General features: G+C 36.9%; 1 long non-coding RNA gene across 1 annotated transcript in view; it reads right to left on the minus strand.

Annotated features, from left to right (window-relative positions):
- LOC145717077 (uncharacterized) overlaps positions 1 to 25,885 on the minus strand; it is a 285,694-nt gene that overhangs the window by 154,031 nt on the left and 105,778 nt on the right. Inside the window, exon 4 of the long non-coding RNA XR_014140090.1 lies at positions 10,882 to 10,988. This is a non-coding gene — a long non-coding RNA (uncharacterized LOC145717077). The remainder of the gene's footprint in view (positions 1 to 10,881; positions 10,989 to 25,885) is intronic.

Genomic DNA, 25,885 nt, shown 5'->3' on the forward strand with positions numbered 1-25,885 from the left:
ACAGACCTGTACCTCTGAAATAAATAATACATTATATATTAAAAAAAAAAGAAGAAGAAGAAGAAGATAGCAGGAGGGGAAGAATGAAGGGGGGGAAATTGGATGGGGAGATGAACCATGAGAGATGATGGACTCTGAAAAACAAACTGAGGGTTCTAGAGGGGAGGGGGTTGGGAGGATGGGTTAGCCTGGTGATGGGTATTAAAGAGGACACATACTGCATGGAGCACTGGGTGTTATATGCAAACAATGAATCATGGAACACTACATCAAGAAAAAAAATAATGTAATGTATGATAATTAACATAACATAATAAAATTTAAAAAAAAGAATCAATGGCTAGGCACTATGCACATCAGTTGAACCAAGTGATTTCCCATATTTTTAGGGTTTATAGTCTGAGGAGAGAATTACAACAGAGAGTGCCAAGGTGGGTAAGTTACACAAATGAGTAAGTTATTTATGGAAGTTAACATGAGTTATGGGTTTATAATTTTAGTAGGCATTGTGGATTTTTATTATTTTCTTTGCCTGGCTCTTCTTTAGGAAAAGCACCTCTTCTTCTGATGAAATAGACCTGCTCTACTAATGACGCCAGTGAAGACTACCAATCTTAGTTTGCCCACCCATAGGTGTTGGACCAAGTGATGAGTATGTAACAACCAAGCTGATCAGAGTCCTTACTAGGATTTTTCAAACAGGAGCTTGTAGAAGAGACTGAGTCCCTCTCATAAGACAAAGTTGGAACATAAGCCTGGAAGCTGCTAGTAGCTATGTTTCACACCTAGTGGGAAAAAATAAAGAGTGAAAGAACAAACCAACACAGAATGAGAAGCAAAAAATAGTAGATAAGAAGGAAGAAAGAGAGATAGCCCCATAGATATTCAAGTCCCTAATTCCAGAGGTCCCTAAGGCCCAACTCTACCCCACCCTTCTTGCAGTTTTGTGAGCCTCCCAATAAATTTCCTTTTTCATGTAAACTAGATGGGTTCCTATCACATGCAATCAAGAGGCCTGACTATTACAGAAGAATTGGTAAAAGGTGAAGAATTTTTTTTCTCATTTTTTATTTTTTTTGTAAGTTTAGGGTTAAGGAATCAGGGTGACTAATATTTATGGCTGAATAATAATGCATGGATACTATCCATTTTGTCTGTCCATTCATTATTTGATGGACATTGGGGTTGTTTCCAAAGCCTTTTGACTATTGTGACTAGTGCTGCTATAAAGATTTGTGTACAAGTTTGTGCCTGAACACCTGTTTTCAAATCGTTGCTTTGTAGTATAACTCTATATCTAACTTTTGAGACACCATCAAACTTCTCTACAGTAGCCATACTATTTTACATTTGACAGTATTGTAAGAACATTCAAATTCCTCCACTTCCTTGCCAACACTTGCTATTTTTCATGGGTTTTTTAAATTATTATTATTATTATAGCCATCCTAGTAAGTGTGAAATAGTATCTCATGTATTTTTATTTGCATTTTCTTAACAATAAGTAACACTGAGTATCTTTTAATATGCTTGTCGGTTATTTGTATATCTTTTTTGGAGAAATTTTTATTCAAATCCTTTGCCCTTTTTTTAATTCGGTTGTTTATCTTTTTGTTGTTAAATTGTGAATATTCTTGGGCTCCTGGGTGGCTCAGTTGGTTAAGCAACTGCCTTCGGCTCAGGTCATGATCCTGGAGTCCCAGGATCGAGTCCCGCATCGGGCTCCCCGCTCAGCGGGGAATCTGCTTCTCCCTCTGACCCTCCCCCCTCTCATGTGCTCTCTCTCTCTCTCAAATAAATAAATAAAATCTTAAAAAAAATTGTGAATATTCTTTATAGATTCTGGATACTACTAGACCCTTATCAGATATGTGATTTACAAATATTTTCTCACTCACATTCTGTGGGATGTCTTTTCACAGATAGTGTCCTTTGATGAACAGAATTTTTTAATTTTGATGAAGTCCAATTTATCTGTTTTCCCCTATTTGTGCTTACAGTGTCAAATCTAAGGAACCACTGTCAAACCCATAGTCATAAAGATTGAACCCTATGTTTTCTTCTAAGAGTTTTATGGTTTTAGCTCTTATATTTAAGTCTTAAATCCATTTTGAGTTAATATTTGTATATGGTGTGATGTAAGGTTCTCAAGCAAGTTTTAACCTCTCTGTATCTCAGTTTCCTTATGTGTAAAATAAAAATAGTAAAAGTACCTACCTCATGGGATTTTGTGAGGATAAATTATAAATCAATAAATTAAGATCTGTAAAGTACTTAGAATGGTGCCTAGCACATTCAATAAATAAATATTCACTAGTGTTAATTATTATTTGCTGTTGTTGGTTGGTTGTGGTATAAGAGAAATTATCTGAATATGAGCTGATAAAGTAGAGTGGAAGAGAAGAACAAAATTTACTTCTCTCAGTAAAACAAATGTTTTAGATGACTTAAGATCAAGTTCTATCATCTGTGTATTGTGGGGTTTTTTTTATAAGTTAATATTATCACTGCAGTAATACTGGTATAAAGTTCTTAAATAAAAGGAGATGATAGTCCTTTGTTATCCTAGGCTAGTCAGAATACAGAATCTTGTGCCTATTTTTAAGTACACTTAAAAAGAGATTTCGAGGGATGCCTGGGTGGCTCAGTCAGTTGAGCGGCTGCCTTCGGCTCAGGTCATGGTCCCCGGGTCCTGGGATAGAGTCTCACGTCGGGCTCCTTGCTCAGCAGGGAGCCTGCTTCTTCCTCTCCCTCTGCCTACCACTCCCCCTGCTTGTGCTCACGCTCTCTCTCTCTCAAATAAATAAATAAAATCTTTTAAAAAAAGAGAGAGAGAGAGATTTCGATAACCCAAGTTAAATCAGGTAGAGCAACTTAGTTGTAAGAAGTCTCAAAATAACTACGTTTGGAAAAGAGTTGAAATAACTGAGAACAGAGGGATATTTCTATGAGGTTGATGAAGCTTAAACTTCAGGGCTCCTCTGTTGCACAAACTCCTCCAGGCCCTAATTTTGTATTCTTTTTCTTAAGAAGGTGTCCAAAATTACATACACTTTGGGACCAATGAAATCTGTGCCACCTCTGACTGAGAATACACAAAATTGCCACCTTCTTATTATCTCATTGTAGGTAGTTGAGCAGAGGCTGGATCCACGCAACTGGTGACCTGCAGAAGGAACTGAGTCCAGAACTCAGCAGAGAACAGAATCCAGGACTGGTGGGTGCTTTCTAAACACTATGGTTCCAACTTTTTAAAGTTTCACCCATTTTCTAGGGAGCAATCTTCAAGGATTTTTTACCCTTAATTGTTAGTACAGTAGTTCTTCGCCATTATAATTAATAATGATAAATAGACGGATAATGGATGCATAGAGAGAGAGAGAGATGATAGATAGATAGATAGATAGATAGATAGATAGATAGATAGATAGAATTTGGTTATATGTGATTTTTGACATACAACTTCAATATGAGAAAATGTTGGTTAAAAAATTTTTCAAGTTCTAAGCCTAATTCTACCACCAATCCACTGTATGTTCAATTTTATTCTACTTTTCATTGGATATAATTCTTAGACTACGTAGAAATTTTTTAAACTGTCTGCCTGCCTCCAGTACCTTTATTTTTAATTTTCTTTAAATTTTTTAATAAAAATAGTTTATATCCATTATAGTGTCTCTAAAGTTTTGGTATAATTGCTCTGTTAGGTTTGTGAAATTAATTGAAAACTTTACCATCTGTTTATTAAGGAGCAGTTTATACATAGGAATTAACCATTCATTGAAAGTTGTTAAAAGATTGTAAATCCATTTAGCCTAGGGCTTTTCTAGGAGTTAGCTCTTTTTAAATAATTTTTATAATTTACCATTTTATTATTTTTATAATTTCTTTAGTGGTTACGAATGTTCAGGTTTTCTAACTCTAGTTGAGTCCATTTTGGTAATATATTTTTCTTAGAAAAATAATTTGTTTTATCCAGATCTTTAAAAAACCTTGCCATAGGCACGCCTGGGTGGCTCAGTCGTTAAGCATCTGCCTTCGGCTCAGGTCATGATCCCAGAGTCCGGGGATTGAGCCCCACATCGAGCCCTGCATCGGGCTCCCTGCTCCGCGAAAAGCCTGCTTCTACCTCCCCTCATCCCCCTACTTGTGTTCCCTCTCTCGCTGTGTGTCTCTCTGTCTAATAAATAAATAAAATCTTTAAAAACAACAACAACAACAACAACAAAACCCTTGCCATGGTATTCTTTAATAATTATTTTAATTATATATAATAATTAAATTATATTATATATAATTATATATATATAATTCTTCTTTTCCTTGAATATACTTGCCAAAAATGCATACCTTTATTGATTGTTTCTTTAAAATCAGCTATTTAATTTATTGAGAAATTCAACAATTTTTCCATTTTATAATTCATTAGTCTATTTTCAAATTTCAACTTTTCTGAACTTTGACTATATCTTTCAATAGATATCAAAGACATTCGGCAGTGGCCAAAGAGAAGACTAAGTTTAGGCATCATTGTAGTTGCCACATACATGTGATCTTAGCCATGCATGGAAGGTATGTTCCTCCAATTGTTACCTTCGATTAGTTAATTGCATTGACAGCCCAACATGATTTTAAACACTAGCCTAAAATGAGATTCAAAATATCATATTGTGTGGCAGCCCTGAAATGAAAAATTGGGGGTATGCAAATGATTTTCTGTCTCATATAAGGCAATACAATTAAAGGTAGTCAAAATTGACAAATTTCTCAGACAGATAATAGAACTTCCAAAGCTAGGAACAGAAGTGTGACCAATGCTGGATGATTTTCCAGTGATGCTAATTGTCACCTAGCTATATGTATTTCAATTAAGGGGAAAAATTATTAGTGTAACCCAGCAGAAAAAAACAAGTGAACCCTTTCAGTGTGCTTTCAAATTAAACTGTCAATTCTAAAGGTGAATAGTTGTTATGTTCAGAAAAACAGGAATAAAAAGCAGTGTGTCATCAAAATGTTAGACAAAAGTGATGACTGCAAGAAGAGATGCAGGAGGGATCTCAGACTTGAGTATGAAAAAGGCTCAAACTAAAATTGGTTGTAATATGGAAACAGAAGGGAGTACGTAGTTGTATTGATAAATATGTACTATATGTATTTATTTGTAGATGACATGATTGTATATGTAGAAAATCCTAAAACACCTACCAAACATTACAGATAAAGGGCTGGTATCCAAGATCTATAAAGAACTTCTCAAACTCAATACCCAAAAAACAAATAATCCAGTCAAGAAATGGACAGAAGATATGAACAGACACTTCTCCGAAGATGACATACAAATGGCTAACAGACACATGAAAAAATGTTCAACATCACTTGGCATCAGGGAAATACAAATCAAAACCACAATGAGATACCACCTTACACCAGTTAGAATGGCAAAAATTAACAAGACAGGAAACAACAAATGTTGGTGAGAATGTGGAGAAAGGGGAACCCTCTTACACTGTTTGTGGGAATGCAGACTGGTACAGCCACTCTGGAAAACAGTATGGAGGTTCCTCAAGATGTTAAAAATAGAGCTATCCTATGATCCAGCAATTGCACTACTAGGTACAGATACAGATGTAGTGAAAAGAAGGGGCACTTGCACCCCAATGTTCGTAGCAGCAATGTTCACAATAGCCAAACTGTGAAAGGAGCTGAGATGTCCTTCAACAGATTAATGGATAAAGAAGATGTGGTTCATATATACAATGGAATATTACTCAGCCATCAGAAAGGATGAATACCTACCTTTTGGATCAACATGGATGGAACTGGAGGGGATTATGCTAGGTGAAATAAGTCAAGCAGAGAAAGACAATTATCATATGGTTTCACTCATATGTGGAACATAAGAAATAGTGAGTAGGACCATAGGGGAAGGGAGGAAAAACTGAATGAGAAGAAATCAGAGAGGGAGAAAAACCATGAGAGACCCTGGACTCCGGGAAACAAACTGAGGGTTACAGAAGAAAGGGGGATGGGGTAGCCAGGTGATGCGTATTAAGGAGGGTACATGTTGTGATGAGCACTGGGTGTTATACGCAACTAATGAATTGTTGAACACTACATCAAAAACTAATGATGTACTATATATTGGCTAACAGAACATAATTTAAAAAAACTACCAAAAAACTACTAGAACTAGGAAGTGAATTGAACAAGGTCAAAATATACTACATAAATATATAGAGATTTATTGGATTTCTGTATAATAGTAATTGGGAAATTACATTTTAGAAAAACAAGTTACAAACTAAATAAGCAAAATCAATTATGTTTCTATATAGCAGCAATTGGAAATGAAATTTAAACAAAATTTAAACAATATCTTTACACTGAATACTAAAATAAATAACTAAGAGAAATTTAAAAAGAGCTAAAAGTATGCAAAGATAAATCATATTAATATAAAGATGCCAATTCTCTCCAAATTGATAACTTGGTTCAATTCCAATAAAAACCCAACAGCTTATTTTTTTTAATTGTCAAGACACTTCTAAAGTTTATATGGAATTGCAATAAATCTAGAATAATCAAAATAATCTTGAAACAGGAGAACAGAGTCAGAGAAATTATAATATCTACATCTAGATTATTATCAAATTAATTTATCCATCATAAATCTCCTTTAATAATCAATCATTTTTTAACATCTGTATTCAGTTCTATAGAAAGATTTACAATAGTTATTTTTGAGCAGTGATTTTAAAACTTTTTTCCATAGAGTACTAACATTTTGAGGGGGTACCTCACAGGCTGCCTGTGGATAGACCTCTTGGTTCTTTATACCCTCTTTAACCAAAGAATGACAATTGTAGCTGTTTTATATTTGGGATTTTCAAGGGAGATTTCCTCTAGATAAAGAATTTAATGACTGAAAATCATTTGATAAACACTGATTGGACATATCCCTATTTTAACTGGTTTCAGACCAAAGGACAATCCTTTTCTAGCCTAAGTTCTCCATTTTTAGGTTTTTCCAAGTAATTGTTTTCAAGAAGGGTACATGTTTCTGAGTCCTTGCATATCTGAAATGTCTTTTTGTTATTTCACAAGTTAAAGATAATTAGGCTGGGTATAATAGCAATAACTTACAAACTTTGGTTCTCAAAATTCTATATAAATACTCTATTTTCTTCTAAATTTAGGCTTTCAGAATAAAAGCCAAAGAACAACCAAATTATTATTATTTTTTTTTTTTAGGTATTGGTTTCTTTGCTTAGATGCTTGTGAAAGTTTTTTCTTAACTTTATGAACTAAAATTCTTGCCAGGATATATTCTATGTGTGCTTTTGTGCATTGACTTGTCTGGAACACAATGATTTTTTTCAATATGGGTCTTACTTCTGCTCATGAATTTTTCCTGTTATATCTTTGGGGGGAGGATGAGATTATTTATTTATTTATTTATTTATTTATTTATTTATTTATTTATTTATTTAAATTCCTGTATAGTTAACATATAGTGTAATATTAGTTTCATGTGTGCAAAATAGTAATTCAACACTTCCATACATCACCTGGTGCTCATCACAACAAGTGCACTCCTTAATCCCCATTCCTTATTTAACCCATTCCCCCACTCACCTCCCCTCTGGTAACCATCAGTTTGTTCTCTATAGTTAAGAATCTGTTTCTTCATTTCTCTCCCTCTCTCTCTTTCTCTCTCTCCCTTTTTCTGTTGTTTCTTTGTTTTTTTCCATTAGTTTAAGTGTCTTCTTCAAGAATACCAGTTATCCATGTATTTACTCTCTGCTCTTTAACATCCATATGTTTTGTATTCTATTGAGGAAGCCAACATTTCCAGTTGAAATCTTCCAGTTTCTGGACCCTCCAGTAAATCACTTCAGAGATATGCTCTTCCTTTGGGTCTTCTAGATACTCTTTCCTCCCTTGTAATAAAGTCTTTTTCACACACTTGATGTGGTTTTTACCTCTTCCTTATTTATCTTTGAACAAGTTGAAATCTATTCATATTTGGTGTTTATCAAAACACAGAGAAGTTAAAGCACTCTTGGCTCCACTCCATTTATTAGATGTGCACAGCATCTGGCCTAACCCCTAACCTAAACCCATCATGGATTCCTCAAAAATTAATTCCCAGCATGCACCATTACTGGGGTTTAGTTCATGGTGGTTTTTGTTTGTTTGTGACCCAACCTAAACCTAAAGAGCTTTACCCTTCAGAAATTTTCCCCTGAAAATGCAACATACCTCCACCAGTCCTCCAACTCAGCCAAAGCTGACCTCATTTTCTCAGGATCCAAATTGTTTTCTGAGAATTTTAATTTGTGGGATATAGAATGATGTGAAAATACTCTCAGCCTCACAAAACACACATGAGTAAAAGCCCACCTGCTTGGTTGTATTGATAATGAACAAGACAGTGGAGGGAACACAATACCTTCACTCCCCCATTTCAAAAGGTTTTTTGTGTCATGTAGTAAAGCCAACTCAGTGTGCCATAGAAAGAGACTGGGGTAGATTTGTCTCAATCTTGCTTTATAATTAGTAAAGATTCTTCCCCCAATTTTGAGACTATCCTGCTCATTGTTTTTATTTTTGTGTTTAAATTATCATATTTTTTCTTTGTCTTTACAGGCATTTTGGTAGAAAATTTGAGAAAGACTTCCCCAGGGACTTTTAGCCAGGCTCCATTTTTACCTGGAATTCCTATAGCTTCTTCTTCTTCTTTTTTTTTTTTAAGATTTTATTTATTTATTTGACAGAGAGCGACACAGCTAGAGAGGGACCACAAGCAGGGGGAGTGGGAGAGGGAGAAGCAGGCTTCCCGCCGAGCAGGGAGCCCGATGCGGGGCTCGATCCCAGGAGCCTGGGATCATGACCTGAGCCGAAGGCAGACGCTTAACGACTGAGCCACCCAGTCGCCCCTAGAATTCCTATAGCTTCTTCATGAATAATTAAAACATATCTGGGGAGGATATTCAGCAACTAAATCAATGCTAGAGATTGTTCATTAAAGATATGAAATCTGGGTATCTCAATATGAAAAGAGAGAAATATTATTTTCAGGAGCGAAATAAAATTCCTAATAACTGACTAAGATTCCTTGCAGAAATGATGACAAAGAATGATACTCCCAAAATAAAAGGCTTATGCTGAGAGCTCAAGTTGCTCTCCACCCAAGCAGAATTAAGAGTACCATTCTGCAGATTTGGGATTCATGTCACCACACCGAGTCCTAGCTATAATGCAGGCAATAACGTTTCGTAAAAAAGAACACCATGTGGCGGCCTTGCTAATCTTCTGGATGAGAATCAGTTGTAAGTTGGCAACACGCATTGACGTGCCTTGGACTAAAAGGAGTTCTTAACATGACATTGCAGTTTTTAGGGCTATTCAGAGATAAGAGCTATATGGTCAAATATAGCGTGGAATATGGGCAACTGTAAAACAATTTAATATTAAGCACTTAAGTAAAATGAAATTTTTTAAATTTAAGATAGTTCAAACAAAAGCCTACAGGTAATTGGAGACCACAGTTAGTAGTTGATATCTTTTCGAGTGGGATGTGAGAACAGTGCTGCTAGATGAGGGTCCGCTTAAGGTTGAGTCTTGTCATCTTTTTTTAAAAGAATTTAAGTTCTTTAGTTTTAATGAAAGAACTTTATTAAAGGAATGGGTAGATGGCTCATTCTGGGAGCTGAAACTGTCTCCACCAAGAATAAAATGTTCCCCCATGAGAAATCTGAGCTCTCCATGGCTAGTGCCCTAAATAAAGGAGGCCCAATCACTTTTCTGAGGTCAATGTTAATATCCCCAAACTTCCAAGCATTGAACAGCTCCACGTTCTTCACTAGCCAAATGAGCAGAATTTAACAAGAAAGGGCTTGCCTTCACTACACTAAAGAAAGGCTTAAACTACAGCCTGCTTAAATCTAATTTCCCAAGTAAGAAGTACCATAAAGCAAGACAGGAACAGGGAGACAGAAAGGGGATAGAAACTGAGTAGCTGAGACTGGGATGGGATCAGGAGGTGGGCAAAATATTTTTAAAAGCAGAGCCTCGGTACTCTGGCAACACATAACAGGGAAACATCTTGTTTGAACTAGTCTGTCCTGTCCTCCCAATAGGAGGGGCCCTGCTAATCCTTGGATAAATTTATTTTAGAGCTGAAAGAGAATTTAGAGATTATCTAGTCCAGTCCCCTCACTTGAGGACACTTAGGCCCCAAAGCATTAAAAGACTTGCTGGGCTCATGTGGTAAATACGTTGCAGAAATGGAATTATAACCCCAAACCTCCTATGTTCATTGTGATGTTCCTTCCACAACAACACCAACTCCTCATAGCACTTCTTGTGGGAATTCTAAGGGAGGCAGTATATTACAGTGGAAAGAGAAGTATATCAAGTATAAGTTCTGAGTCTTTGGTCTCCTAGTTTGAATGACAGAACCCTAGAAGTCAAGACTTCAAGTAGTTCAACCTGCCACCCAAAGCAAGAAACCCCTAGGTAATATCCATGAACAACTGGACAGTCAGACTCTTGTGACCACTTCTTCAAGGACAGGTATCTCACTACCTTAGTGAGAGCTGATATGACTCAATGACCTGAAATCTGCTTCTCTAAAATTTCTATTCTGATCTCCAAAAAGGGGCTTTCATCTCTTCTACATGATAACACTGCTCATTTAGTTCAACAAACAGTCACTCAAAGCCCATACATGCTAAATTCTGGAGCTATAAACTTAACATTAAGGAATGCATAATCTAGTCAGGGAGATAATCCTTAATTACTATTAAATATGATAATGCATGCCTACCAGTGCCAGGCACATCTAAACACTCAAAAAATATTAGAAATTATTCTTACTATTATATAGCTCTTCCATTGTCTTGTGTTCAGACTGAGTGTCCACTTTCTTCAAGCATGCAGCATAGAATGTGGCCTGTAGATCAGGGATCAGCAAGCTCTTTTTTCTGGGAAGGGGCAGATGGTAAATATTATAGATTGTGTAAGCCATATATCAATGTCACAATTACTCAACTCTGCATTTCTAAGACAAAAGCAGCCATAGAGAATATGTAAATGAATGGGTGTGGATGCGTTCCAAGAAAACTTGGCCCATAAAAACAGAGGGCTGGCTGGATTTGACCCCCAGGCCATAGTTTGCTAACCTCTGCTTTGCTATCAGGGGCGCCTGGGTGGTTCAGTCCACTCCAGCAATTGTCAAGCTTTGCCCGTGAATACATAGTTTTCAGTTAGCTTTTTAGTGCCTCATTTTAAAATATGAACAGCTAACCAAGGATCACCAGGCATTTCAGGAAAACCACCAATCAATATTTAAGACAGAGACCAATATAAACATGCAAAAAGAAGAAGCAGAAGCAGCAGAAAAGAAGAAGGAGAAGGAGGAGAAGGAGAAGAAGGAAAAGGAGGAGAAGGAGGAGAGGAGAAGGAGAAGAAGAAAGAAGAAGAAGAAGAAGAAAGAAGAAGAAGAAGAAAAGAAGAAAAGAAGAAAGAGGAGGAGGAAGGAGGCAGAGGAAGAGGGGGAGAGGGTAAGGGGAAGAGGAGGGGGGAGGAGGAGGAGAGGGAGAAGGAGAAGGAAAAGCCACCACTGCCTGAAGAACTGGAAATAATACAAGGAATTTAAAAAGAAACCCTTTCCCCAAAATCTATAAGTAATATCTTCAGAGAGTTTGTTTAACCTATTAGATTCACTAAGCAGGAATAAGATGCCATGAACAAAAGGAATATTTAGATATTCAGAGAATAAGAAAAAAGAAAACAGTAAATAGAAAGATTGAAGGATAAAATTGAAGAAGTTTTCCAGAAAGCAGACCAAAAGAAAAAAAAATGAGAATATTAATAAAGAAGATCTAATATTTAACTAATAGGAATTCCAAAAAGAAAGAATAGAGATAACAGAAGAGAGGACATTATCTAAGAAATAACACAGGCAATTTTCCTAGAACTGAAGGAAACTAAATTCCCTATTGAAATGGTCCCTGAGAGCTCAACACAATATGCACGCCCCTTGGCACATTATAGCCCAAATGTTAGAAGTTACTCAGACAACTCACTGTTATTGAGCTGGGCTAGGTACTGGTCCAGCAACAAACAGGAAAGACACAATCCCTGACTTTGGAAGTTTAAAGGCTAATGGTGGGTCAGCTTTCTTCATATATCCTCCAAAAGATTCTCCTCTAAAAGATACATTTTCCCCCAGACTACAAAGTGTTTTGTTCTTAGTAAATCCTAAGCCTGGTCCAGATGATTAACTTACCCCATCGTGACCAATAGACTCACTTCTAGCCCCAAGTGGCTGGTAGAAATTTAACTTCCCTACCCAAGGAGGTTCTCCCTTACCCCTCTTTTCTGAAACAGGTTTTTGTAAATATTTATTCTTTCTTGCTACAGTCCATCTTGACAACCGACCTTCCCACAGAGTTGGTATATAGTAGAAACCATGACAACAACAACAAGCATGATATACATCTGCTGTCTCAAATTCTTTCTGGAAAGAAACGGGACCTTAACAAACCAGTGAAGATAAACAGATATATAACATTCAGTTTAGCACTCTACTGGTCTTTTTCACACATTAATTCTCTTTACAACCCCATTTAATCCTCTTTACAACCTTGTGATGTAGATACTCTTGGCCATTTATGTACAAAGTTCAAAGGGGTTAAATAACTTACCCAGGGGCCCACAGATAGGGAATGGTACTGTTGGAGTCACCTGCAGGTCCTCTGACCCAAATCCCAAATTCTTCTTTCCACCGTACAGATTTAATTGCACAATGAAAGCCCCTATTTGACTCCCCTCACACATAACACACAGAAAAAACCCAGCTTGTGTAAAGCAACATCTACCACAAATCACCTCCAAAATTAATCATTAGCAATCATGAATCACAAATTAATCTCTGAATTGACATAACACAACACTTGGTACTGCCAGGAAGCATGTATGAGGTACCAAGCAGCATGTACCTAATCTGAGAAAGACAGCAAACTGTAACAGAAAGCTCAATCATTTGATGGGTCAGAGACCAGCCATAATTCTGTCTCATATTTGGTCAGATTATATAACCTCCCTGGACTGACTGATCCTTACCTATGAAATGAGAGATTGAGACTAGATGTTGCTAATTCCCTTCCACCTGTAACATGACCTCTGAAAACATAAGACTTTAGTCCTTATTTAACTATACTTGATTAAGTAAGTAATGAACATGAAAAATTGTTTAAACTCACTAGTAATCAAAAACATAAATTAAATCAAGAGGCCAATTTACCTATCAAATTATCAAATATTTTTAACTTTTAATATTTCTTTAATATCCAAGAAATAAAATCCAAGAGGGAAAGTTAGAAATAGAGATATGAAAATGTCACTATCCACAATCCTATGAGTCAAATATAACTACCGTTCACATTTGTATGTCCTTCAGAAGCAACATCATGTTATTCTTTTGGTTTAATAACCATTTTACAGGGCGCCTGGGTGGCTCAGTCGTTAAGCGTCTGCCTTTGGCTCAGGTCATGATCTCAGGGTCCTGGGATCGAGTCCCACATCGGGCTCCCTGCTCAGTGGGAAGCCTGCTTCTCCCTCTCCCACTCCCCTTGCTTGTGTTCCCTCTCTTGCTGTGTCTCTGTCAAATAAATAAAATCTTTAAGAAAAAAAATAACCAATTTATTCCACAAAATGTATTGCAGATATCTTCCCATTTCAATACAGAGCTACATCATCCTTTTATGGGGCTGTATCATCATTTATGTAGCCAGTTCCCTAGTACTGGACATGATTTGTTGTTATTTTACTATTATAAACAGCACCAGGGTGAGCATCCTTGTAATATACAACTTGTTTGATTATCTCCTCAGGCTAAATTCCTATAAGTGGAATTTCTGGTATGCAAATATTTAAGACTTGTGGCAACGTTTGCCAAACTGTCTCCAGAAGTACATTTCACTCTCCTACCTGCCCCATATGAAATTGCCTATTTCCCATAGTTTCACCATCACGGGGTATAAGAATCTTAACTTTTGCCAAACTGACTGGGAAACCTGTTTGACTTTAAAGTCTTTGTTTTTTCGTGAGTTAAAACTTTCCATATGTGGCTATCAAAATTTTTAATTATTTATTTATTTATGATGGTTATATCCTTTACCTGTTTTTCTGTTGGCATTTCATGGCTGGTGAGACGGTAATTACTGTGTCCCCATGGAATTTTTCACATAAGCAATAGTTGAAGGAAAAGAAGATTGTTTAACCTGAGGAAAAGACTCAGGTGAGATATGATTATAAACTATAAACATTTGAAGAACTGCCCTTGATACAGAAGCCCGTGTAGGGTGCAGAATGTGGACCGTCATTTATTAAGTGTTTAAATATGACAGCTGGGATTTATACAAACCAAATAGCCTGAGACAGGTCCCACGCTAGTTTGGGTGTCATTTGAAGGTGGTTTCCTATCAATCCCCCTTGTACATGGGTAGAGAAGGGATTCTAACCATCCTAACCCAAATTGCAGCAGGGGTCCAGGGTGTAGGACCCCAGCCCTGCACAGCTAGCCCAGAAAGTCAGGAACAAGTGGAAGTGAACTCTAGTTTTGAATGATTACCACAGTCATGAGATGTTAATCACAGCAGAACTGTGCTTGTCCCATCTCTTACTACAAACAGTATCACAGAACTGGGATATTGCAGGACAAATGAACCTTAACCACAGATTTTTACCAATATGTTTTCAGAGGCCTCGGGCCCTAGTTTCAAGAGGAAGTATACCCCTTTAGGTTGGAATTCATTTGCAAGTACAAGGATAATTTCACACTCTCAGATAATGGTAGACAACGCCATGCCTGGCTTCCCGCTCTAAGAACACCTACACAGAGTCCACTTGGAAGGCAGGCTGTGCAGTGATCTTCAAGACCTACTTGAGTTCTGGAGGCAGTATAATCACCCCAAAACCAGAATCCTCAAGCCAGGCTGGACCCAATATCCAAGGTAACATGGGAAGTAGGGAATTCAAATATGAACAGCTCTGTGTGACCTTCTGCCTGGACATCCGGGGTAAAGTCATCTACACGACAAGCTTTCCCACCATCAGTTGCCCACTGATGAATTCACTTTCCCACATGGGATTTCAGCCATGTTAGAAGCTACATTGGGAAGCTATACCAGTAGTCTTTTAAATCTGGTTAATATTCTACGGTCCATCACAGCCATGGTCAGCAGGCAAGTTGCAGAGTCTCATCATTCCAAAGCCAGTGGAAACACTCTAGAGTAAGTTGTCAATCACAAAAGAAATGAGGACACAAAGCTAGACCTGATCAGTTCCTCCCTTAGAGGACAATTCAAAAATTACCCAACAGCTGTAAGTGATCAAGGAGTCTAAGATAACTACAGCATAGACAAAGCATCACTCTAGTTTCAAGCATCCAGCATTTAAGTAGGAAAGAACTCCTCATGCTGCCTGGGTTCTTCCTCATACATGGGCACAGACTATGCTAGGATCCCAGCAGGTCTGATGAGCTGATATGGGCAGTGGTCATTCTATCTTTTTACTAGTAGCCATACACAAGGAGTCAAACTTGGACAGACATCCATACTAGCTTATTTTAAAAGGATCTGACAAGGCCCTTCAAAAACTGGGCACCTAAGGTATTAACATCCAAATAATAATAACATCCAAATAATAGCTAATGTGATCCTTTCTCATTTTTTTTTTTTTACTCCACTCTCTTCAACCAGAGATGATAGATCTACCCATGCCAGGATGGTTTATAGTCACTACAGCACTCCTACCACATAAGAAGTTTTCCCACACATGGAGTTTCTTTGGTTTGCAGGTGAACATGACATTTTTCCACCTTCCCATTTAAGAAATACTAACAGATTTGACTACTTGATATTTTTAAATTCTGTAAATAAAATCATACCCAAAATAAAAATGCAAACAACCAACTGGAAATAATATTTGCAGCAGAAATGAAAGATAAACAAATCATATCTTGGTTGTTTGAGAAACTGATTGATAAGAAAAACACAAAGTCATAAAAGGCAATTAACCAAAGGGAAAATATAACTATCATAAAACACACACACATACATGCACTGACCATCAAAAATATTCAAACAAGGCACAACATTTTATTATTACTTGGCCTCTCAACAGAATGTTTTCAATGATATTTCTCAAAGCCTCAGAACTATAATTTCCATGTCCCTGAGCATGACCATGGGAGCTTCTAAAGACCCCCAGGATAGCTAGAATTTAGAGCTGGAGTGTGCTCCTTTAGAAGGGATTAGTGACTGAGCAGCCACTGAAGCCCCTTGGAGACTCCTACCACTTCCCACTGCCCTAGACCACTATCTCCTTCACTTTGTCCTCTTGGGCCACCCTACAAGTAAGCTCACATGAGCCCCTCAGAATTCATAGTCCTACTGTGACACATCAGATTTATCAGCTTCATTTCACCACTGAATGCCCCCATCTCTTTCTCTAGATTATTTCATGATCAGCCTAGCAAGAGGGAAAAGAGTCAGGAGATCAGCCACTTCATACCTGAAAATATATTGGCCCTTTCATAAAGAAAAGTAAGTCGAACTGTATAGCAGAAAGCAGGCCCATAAGAAATTGGAACTATGTGAACTGGTTTACTAAGCATACAACTGAATTTAAATTACTAATTCACACAGTTTAAGAGACAATCGAGGAGCATAGAAGGTATATTGCTGGCCTAGGACCTATCCTGGCTTTCACACTTTTCACACGTTTTCAAAACACAGGAATCATTCACTAACTATTGACAGGAATTCCTGACATAGAACAGAGGGTTCACTAGAAAAGACAAATTTGTCCCTGACCTTTGATTGCTCTGTAAGCAGGCCATTGGATTCCCTGACTACTAGTTTAATTAAACCCCAGGCAGCTGAGAACCACTGAGGGAGATCTGACCCTTAGAAACAAGGAAAGAGTCTTGGAGATCAGAATGTGTTCCAAGAAGGTGTTTTTGACTCTAGATAGAATAAGTCATCAGAGATTAGAAATAAGTGCCCACCCTAGGCAGGAATCTTAAAATTTTAGATTGCAGAAAACCTAAAAGGGTATCTTAAGATCCAAGTACCTATGCAATGCATGAATGGCCTCCACAGCATTCTGGACGGGTGAGTTTTGTACAGCTTCCTTCCATTTCCTAAGCTAAAATCTCCCTTCGTGTAAGTTTAACTTTAGACTTGGGAGGTGTTGCTCATGTCACTTGGAAATCAGTCCTGGTTGCTTCCATCTAATACGGGATTTGGGAAGGCAGGATGTTACTACTCTGAGACAGTGTAGGAAGTGAATAGAACCTACTGAGTGGAACTCAACTTCATGCATCCCATCCCTCCTCCCTTCCTTCACTTCACCTCAGAGGAACGGGTTCTCTCCTCCAGTCAAAAGCTAATCTTTCCATCAGAACTCCACTCCAATGATTCTCAAACATTAAGGTGCATCAGAATTACCTGAAGAGCTTAACATAGATTTTGGGTTACCAAAGTTTCTGATCCAGTAGGTCTGGGTGTGACCCAAGAATCTGCATTTCTAAATTCCCAGGTAATGCTGATGCTGCTGGTCCAGGAACTGCATTTTAAGAACCACTGCTCTAGAACAGGGGTCAAAAGCCTTCTGTCAAGGGCTGAATAGTAAATAGGTTAGGTTTTGCAGGTCATATGGTCTCTTTTGCAGCTACTCAGCTCTGCTGTTACAGTGTGAAAGCTGCCAAAGACGATATGTAGGTAAATGGATATGGCTGTGTTCAAATAAAACTGCATTTACAAAAACAAGCCATAGACTGGCCTGCAGGCTGTCATTTACCAACCCTTGCTCTAGACTCTATTGCTGCTCAGAGTTCTACTCTCACCCCTCACTTTTACAGGCCAGTTTCTTGAACAAGTCAACAATCTTTGTTTCCACCTCCTCACTTCCCAATCATTCTGCAATCCTTGTAATCGGGCTTCTACCCACTCCATTGCACTGAAATTGATCTCAGCAAAATCATCAGGCCTGTCATATGAGAGTGGTCAATCCTTTTCATATGTACACTTTTTTCTTGCAATGACTCTGTTGACTTCTCCATCTCTCTTAGGACATCTTCTTCCATCAGCTTCTTTGACACCACTCTTTATAGCTCCTGTCATATTTCTTTTTCTGTTGCTTCTGAGTCTTCCTTTTCTCTGGCCAGGACCAGCTTCACGGAAGTAAGTCCAGTGCAATTGCATAAGTATGAATGTTCAGAAGGGCCCCTGCTTGGGATTTAATGTACTGCAGTCACTACCTTGAAATTCTTAATACTTTTCCCTTTGAATTTCTGCTTTGTAAGTGAAGTCCAGTGGGACAATGGAATATGCATTGGGCTTGGAGTCTCAGCTCATGTTCATCTTGCCTCACCTGCCTGGCCTCCCCTACTCACCTCTATCCCATGACTCTTGCCACTCTCTGACCCCTAGAAAGGGCCTGGCACAGTTCTAGGAGGATCAGGATTGGGTACACATTCTACTCCTGTGCCACACTAGCATGTGTGGCAAGCGATCAACTGGAGATTCAGTCTTGGTCCACAAACCTCTTGGTCGTCCCCCATCCAGGTGCTCAGTGTGTTGTGGTTTTTTTTTTTTTTAAGATTTTATTTATTTATTTGACAGAGAGAGATACAGCGAGAGAGAGAACACAAGCAGGGAGAGTGGGAGAGGGAGAAGCAGGCTTCCCGCGGAACAGGAAGCCCGATGCGGGGTTTCGATCCCAGGACCCCGGGACCATGCCCTGAGCCAAAGGCAGACGCTTAACGACTGAGCCACCCAGGCACCCCGGTGTGTTGTGGTTTAAAGTGCAGAGATTTAAACATCTTTGGGGGCCACCCATCTGCCATGAGTTAGGGCAGCAGACCATGAGTTAGGGAAATGACTGGCTGCCATGAGTTAGGGCAGGAAACCATGGTTAGAGGAAATGACTGGCTTCACATCCCCAAACCCACCTTTGCCCAGGGCTTGGTGTGGAAATTCTATGTTGACAGAAGGTAAAACCTAGCAGCCTTCAGGTCCAAGCAAATAAGTATCCCATATCATGGGGCAGAGCCTACACTTGCCCTACAAGCATCCCAGGGCCCAAAAGTGTTCCTTCAGCCAGCTCAATGGGAGGATGAGATGTGGGAAGGAGAATCCTCTTCCTTTTTCATCCTTCCTGGGGTTGGCTTGAATTTGTCTCTTCTGTCCAGCTTGAGGCACCCTCCAGAAATGAGCCATGAAATATGAAATGTGTCATTTCAATAATTCCACATACTAGTTAAATACTCTGATACTTGCACTTAAAATTGGCATTGCTAAAAGAAGCCAGTCACAAAAGACCACATATTGTATGATTCCATTTATATGAAATATCCACAATAGACAAGACTATAGAGATAGAAAGTAAATTAGTGGTTACCTAGGGCTGGGGGGAGAGGGTTATGGGAACTGCCAATTGGTGTGGGGGATTTCTTTCTGGGATGATGAAAATGTTCTAAAATTAGATTGTGGTAATGGTTACATAACTCCGTGACTATACTAAAAGCCACTGAACTGTGCACTTTAAATGGGTGAATTTACTGTATGCAAATTTTGTCTCAATAAAGCTGTTAAAAAACTGGCATTGCACAATATAAAGATGAATGACAAAATTTACGTTAACAATTTAAAGTTTCAATTTTGGGGGGCACGTGGGTGGCTCGGTTGGTTAAGCGTCGGCCTTTGGCTCAGGTCATGATCCCAGGGTTCTGGGATCGAGTCCCGCATTGGGCTCCTTGCTCAGTGGGAAGCCTGCTTCTCCCTCTCCCACTCCCCCTGCTTGTGTTGCCTCTCTCTCTGTGTCTCTCTCTGTCAAATAAATAAATCTTTAAAAAAAAAAGTTTCGATTTTTCTTTATTGGAATGATATTAAATAGCAAATAAAAGCCACAATAATGTCAAAAGAGAGACCATAAAAGAAAGGAAAAGCTTTGTAATGTAACTATAATAGCACTTTTTTTCTCTGTTTTGAGCAATTGGTCCTGTATTTTCATTTACCTTGGCTCCACCTCTGACCTCTTAAGCTTTAGTGTTTCCCATGGTTTTACTCTAAGCCTTTTTTTTTCCTCACAATCTCCCCAGGCAGTCTCATTCAAGACCCAAATTTCAGCTACCATATGTTTCTTCATGATTCCCAAATCTTTATCTCCAGCCCAGAAAACTTAAGATACAAATATCCAAAGGCCCAGTGAATATCTCCACAGGCACTTATATCTCAACATATGTACACATGTAGCCATAATCTGCTCCTTCTTTGCATTTCCTTTTCTGGTGAAGGACATTACTATCCACAAAACTGCTCAAACCAGAAACACTGGAGTCCTCTTGTTATTTTTTTCTTGTTATTTCTTCTTGTTATTTCTCCCCACCCCCTTTCATTCAGTCATTCACTAAATTCTATAAATTTTAAAACCCCAAGTATCTTCTAATCTAGACCTTCTTTTTAATCTCCCCTGTTTCTGGGCTGGTTGCTATCTTCATCAAATCTTAGCTAGACTATTCAAATAGCTTTTGTACGAATCTTTTTTTCTTTAATCTCAACCACATAGAATTCATCATCTTCACTTTCTAAAATGCAAAGCTGAACGTGCCACTACCTGGCTCAAAATACAGATATGTGTCACCATAACCATGATAAAATGGAAATTCATCATGGCATGCAAGACCCATGCATTCATAAAGTATTTTTTAACTTTCATCATAATATTTTTATAGTAGGAAAACACTGGAAATGAAGTAAATGTCCAATAAAAGGGGAGTACTTAAGTTAAGTTGTGGTATATCAACTTGATGCATGCATTCATTTGAAATGTTAAACTATTAATTGTAAAATAAACAGTGATATATTCACCTGGTACTTTATTAAATTATGCAGTCATTTAAAACCAGATATTTAAAAAATAATTTCTGGTAGTATGGTGCACTAATTGCCAAAACTGACCATCAATTAAGAAAAAAAACTAAAACTGAAAGATAAAATTTGTATATCTTCTTAAATTAATATATGATATGATAAGAAAATAAAATACCCAATCCAAAAACTAAATAAAGGCAAAAACTCAGAGAAGAAAACAGAGCACTGAAGCTGGCTTTAACCATGAGAATATCTGCCAAATCAGCTCAATTTGAGTTTAATTTTTCACAACCTCTTGGGGATTGGTCAAGGTGGGAAAACTAATGGGCAACTCTTCCCATAAAGTTGAGATCTCAAAGGGCTATGCCCCCATGGTAAGGATGAACTAACAGAAATAAATTGACCCTTACCTTCAAAGAACTCATAAAGAAAATGTCCTGTGTGGGACCTTCATTGTGAGTAGAGGTAACAACCAGCCCTTATTTGGATTTGCACCAAAACTTCTATAATTTGATAGGTTTCAAAGAAATAAACTTAAAATCTCAAGCTGATAATTTAGCTTAAAGTGTCCCAGCTACACACTGATGTTACCCTCCCCAGCAGCACCTGACAGAAACAAAACCAAATTCTCTCTGAAAGAAACCACCTCCATCAGGTTCAAATACAGAGTTTACCCAGGAAGAGCTCCAAGGCACAAATCACAGATAAAATTCACAAAATGCATAATAAAATAAGATGAAACAACAGGCAGCAGAATTAGAGCTGCAAATAACTAAATACTGGGATTAACAGACCAAAACTAAGAACACTTCCAATTTTCAGGAAATAACAAATAGACTTGAAAATATGAGTCAACAGCAATCAGATTTTTAAAAAGAGTAAAAATAGTGTATTAAAAATGTAATCTTTTAGATTTTAAAAATGTAATCTTTGAAAATAAAATCTCAATGGACAGGTTTAACAACAGATTAGACACAGTGGAAAAGAGAATCAATGAATCATTAGACAGATCTAAGGGAATTATCCAGAATACAGTGCAGAGGGACAAGCAGAGGAAAAGTGTGAAAGGTTAAAAAACATAAAATGTACGTAAAATTCTAGCATCTATTAATTTGGACTTACAGGATAGTTCCTATCATAACCTTTTAAAATTGGACTAGTCTTATAACCATTAAAGCAATTGGATCAGAGATACAAAGTTTCCACATCTGGAGAAAACTCCAGATACAGAGGGCTTCGCTAGCAAATTCTACCAAATATTCAAGAAAAATATAATTCCAAACTCATGAAAACTCTTCCAGAGAACAAAAAGTAAGGGAATACTTTGCAATTCATTTTCTCATTTTATAAGTCTAGCATAGTCTTGATTCTAAAACCTGACAACGACCTATGCCAAAGGAAAAGCACAGACTAATTTCTATGAAGAATTCTGAGGCAATGATCTTAAACAATATATTAATAAATTAACAACCTGTAACAGCTATCCACATATAGAAAGGATAATCTAGCCATATCAAGCTGGATTTATGCCAGGAATGTATTATTAGTTTAACACTAAAAATCAATACAATTCTCCATGTTAATATGGAGAAAATAATGTGATTTCTTCTTCTAGATGAAGAAAATAAACTTCTTAAAACTCAATATCCATTCACAATTTTTAAAACACTTTTGATAATCTAAAATTAGAAGTGAGCTTCTTTAACTTGATAAAGGATATTAACAACAACAAATATAAAGCTACAGAAATATCACAATTAATAGGGAAACTGTGAAAGTTTTCCCTTTGCCATAGGGAATAAGACCCACTATCCCCACTTTTATAAAATATTGTACTAGAAATCCAAACCAGTTTGGTAAGGGAAAAAAGAAACAAGTGATACAACAACTAGAAAAGAAAAACTGAAATTGTAACTTTTGAATGTGATAGAATCCAAAACAATTTACAGGTAAATGATTAGAATTGGACAGAAAATTTACATATTTTTCTGTATACAAAGTCAATTTACAAAAATCAATTATATTTCAATTACAGAAGAAACAGATGATTAGAATATGTATTTTTTAAACAGGCCATTTTCAATAACATTAAAAAGAAATTTAACAAAAGTTGTGCAAATCCTCTATGGATAAAATCTTTTTTAAAAAATTATAAAAAGTGGGCGCCTGGGTGGCTCAGTTGGTTAAGCTACTGCCTTCGGCTCAGGTCATGATCCTGGAGTCCCGGGATCGAGTCCCACATCGGGCTCCCTGCTCGGCGGGGGGTCTGCTTCTCCCTCTGACCCTCTTCCCTCTCGTGCTCTCTGTCTCTCATTCTCTCTCTCAAATAAATAAATAAAATCTTTAAAAAAAATAAAATAAAATAAAAAAATAAAAAATTATAAAAAGCATTCACTAAGACCTAGATAAACAAAACAATATTCCACATTCATTGGACTAGAAGACTCAGGTATCACCGAGATGTCCATTTCCCCTAATTTAATCTATAAATTCAATGATATTCTAAATAAAATCCCAGCAGTTTTTTTAATTGATTTTTCCAAGCAGTTTGTAACATTTATATGGAAGAAAAAAGGGCCAAGATTAACAAATACATTCCTAAAGAAAAACTAGGAGATTTGTTTTACCAGACATCAAAACTTCAAATAAAGCTGATATAATTAAGAAAGTGTAATATTGGCATAATGACAAACAAATTAACCAAAGGAGCAGATTATAGAGCACAGAAATATATGGAAACTTGGTGTATGGCAGGGCTGGTATTACAAGTCAATGGAGAAAGAGTGAATTTTTAATAAATAAATTGTGCTGAGCCAACTGGTCATCCTTATTTAAGAGAAAAAAAAAGAAAGAAAATGTGCTTTTACCTCACATCACACACAAAGTCAATTCCAGGTAGGTTAAAAACCTGACTGGATGACAGAACTATAACATTTTCAGAAGAAATGTAGAATATTCTTAACACCTGAGGGAGGAAATTTTACTTTAGACACAAAGGGCACAAATTTTAAAATAAAATTACATTTGACTACATTAAAACTAATATTATCTGTTTACCACTAGATACCACAAAGACAGTGAGAAACAGAGTGGGAGAAGGATAATTGAACCCATATAGCCCAAATAATTAATATCCAGAATTTCTACAAACCAATCAGGAAAAGAGAACCCAAGAGAAATAAAAGCAAGAGATTTGAACAAGCTCTTCACTAGAAGATAAGCCATATTGAAAAGATGTTCTGTCTCATTACTAACTGGAAAAATACACATTTTAACCAAATGAGAAAGCATTTTGTACCTACCATATTAGTAAAAATTATACTATCTGATAATATCAAACATTGACAAGGGTATAAAACAACCAGAATTCTTACATTTTGCTGTTGGGAGCGTAATTTTGTACAACCACTTTTGGAAACAGTTTGGAATTACCTAAGTATTTGAAGAAGAGTCTGTCTTAGATACACATTACAAAAAAACTCTTAAATAATCATAATAGGAATTGTATATTACAATGTTCTTTGCCCTACCATTTATAAAGGGAAAAAAACTGGAATAAGCCCAAATGTTCACTATGGACAATAAGTTGTAGTATATTCATATACTGGAATACTTTATAGCCATGCAAATGAATACAATACAACACATGATGACATGGAAAAAAACACAGGTGTTTAATATTGGGTGAAAAAAAAATCACAAGAGAATGCATCCAATATGAATCCATTTAAATATAGATTAAAAAGTATTTACTAAACCATATGTTGTTTAGAGAAACAACCAAATACATATAATAAAATTATAAAGAAAACCAAGAGTATAATAAATACGAGATTTAGGATAGTGGTCATGTGACCTTCAGGAGGTAAGACAGGATAAGACAGGAAAGGCACATAGGGACTTTCAAAGATAATGGTAATGCTCTTCATCTTAAACTGAATGATAGGCATATGTGTATTGATAATATGTTGATTCATTATAGCTTATATGTAACTTACAAATTTTTGTATATATTCAACATTGAATGAACAGTTTTAAAAGAATATCTACTGACATGAAAATGCATATTTGTTCAAATGGTCGTAACAAATTACACTACGTAGCAACATAGAAACATGCTTTTCGATGTATTACTTAAAATTGGAATAATAAATTATGGACCAAAAACTATGGCTACAACTACACACAAATTATGGCTATAAATGGATACAAACTGAATATAAGCAAGGGAAAAGAAAAGGTACTTGATTTTTAGGTTAACTTCCCTTCCTTATTTTTATTTTCATTATAATGTGATCATAAGTCATGCCAAAAATAAAATGATATAATTAAGACAGAAAATTGATGCTTTGAACAGGTCTTCCATGAAAGCTATTTGGACTCCAGGCCAGATAACCAAGGTACCACCATTCACCTGGTGGCAGCCTATCTCAATGGCAAACAAAGTATTCAAGGAAAAAAATCAATCTCTTGATTGATGTACTTAGGAACCTTGCTTTTTATAGCAACCGAACATGCCTCATTAGCCTTCTTCATCCATCTAACCTTTGACCATAATCCTGACAATCACAGAAACATGGTACCCAGACAGCGAAGAAAGGACACTGCCACAAAAATCTTTCCTAAAGACAACTGGACTACTCTGCAACCCAATGACCTCATTTTATAAAAGACATTAGAAGAGAGAGATAATGATCAATTGACTCCTTGTTACTGGGGGGCTAAGAAGAGGGAATATGATTTAAGGAAACCAAACCAAGTTCTATTTGATTTGCAACCAAAACTGCTCCTACAATTCTGCATTTAAGTATCATGAATAAGCCAAGGTCATCAGAAATACTTCACCTCAATCATTATTAAGAAAAAAATCAAAATGTTCCTCAAGGAGATATAAAAAGGAAACTTGAGGAACATTAATACTTACTCTTGTACCCATC

This window comes from Leptonychotes weddellii, chromosome 14 (genome assembly GCF_054177405.1).
Source record: "Leptonychotes weddellii isolate Sample4059 chromosome 14, ASM5417740v2, whole genome shotgun sequence".
In the NCBI taxonomy this organism is placed as follows: Eukaryota; Metazoa; Chordata; class Mammalia; order Carnivora; family Phocidae; genus Leptonychotes; species Leptonychotes weddellii.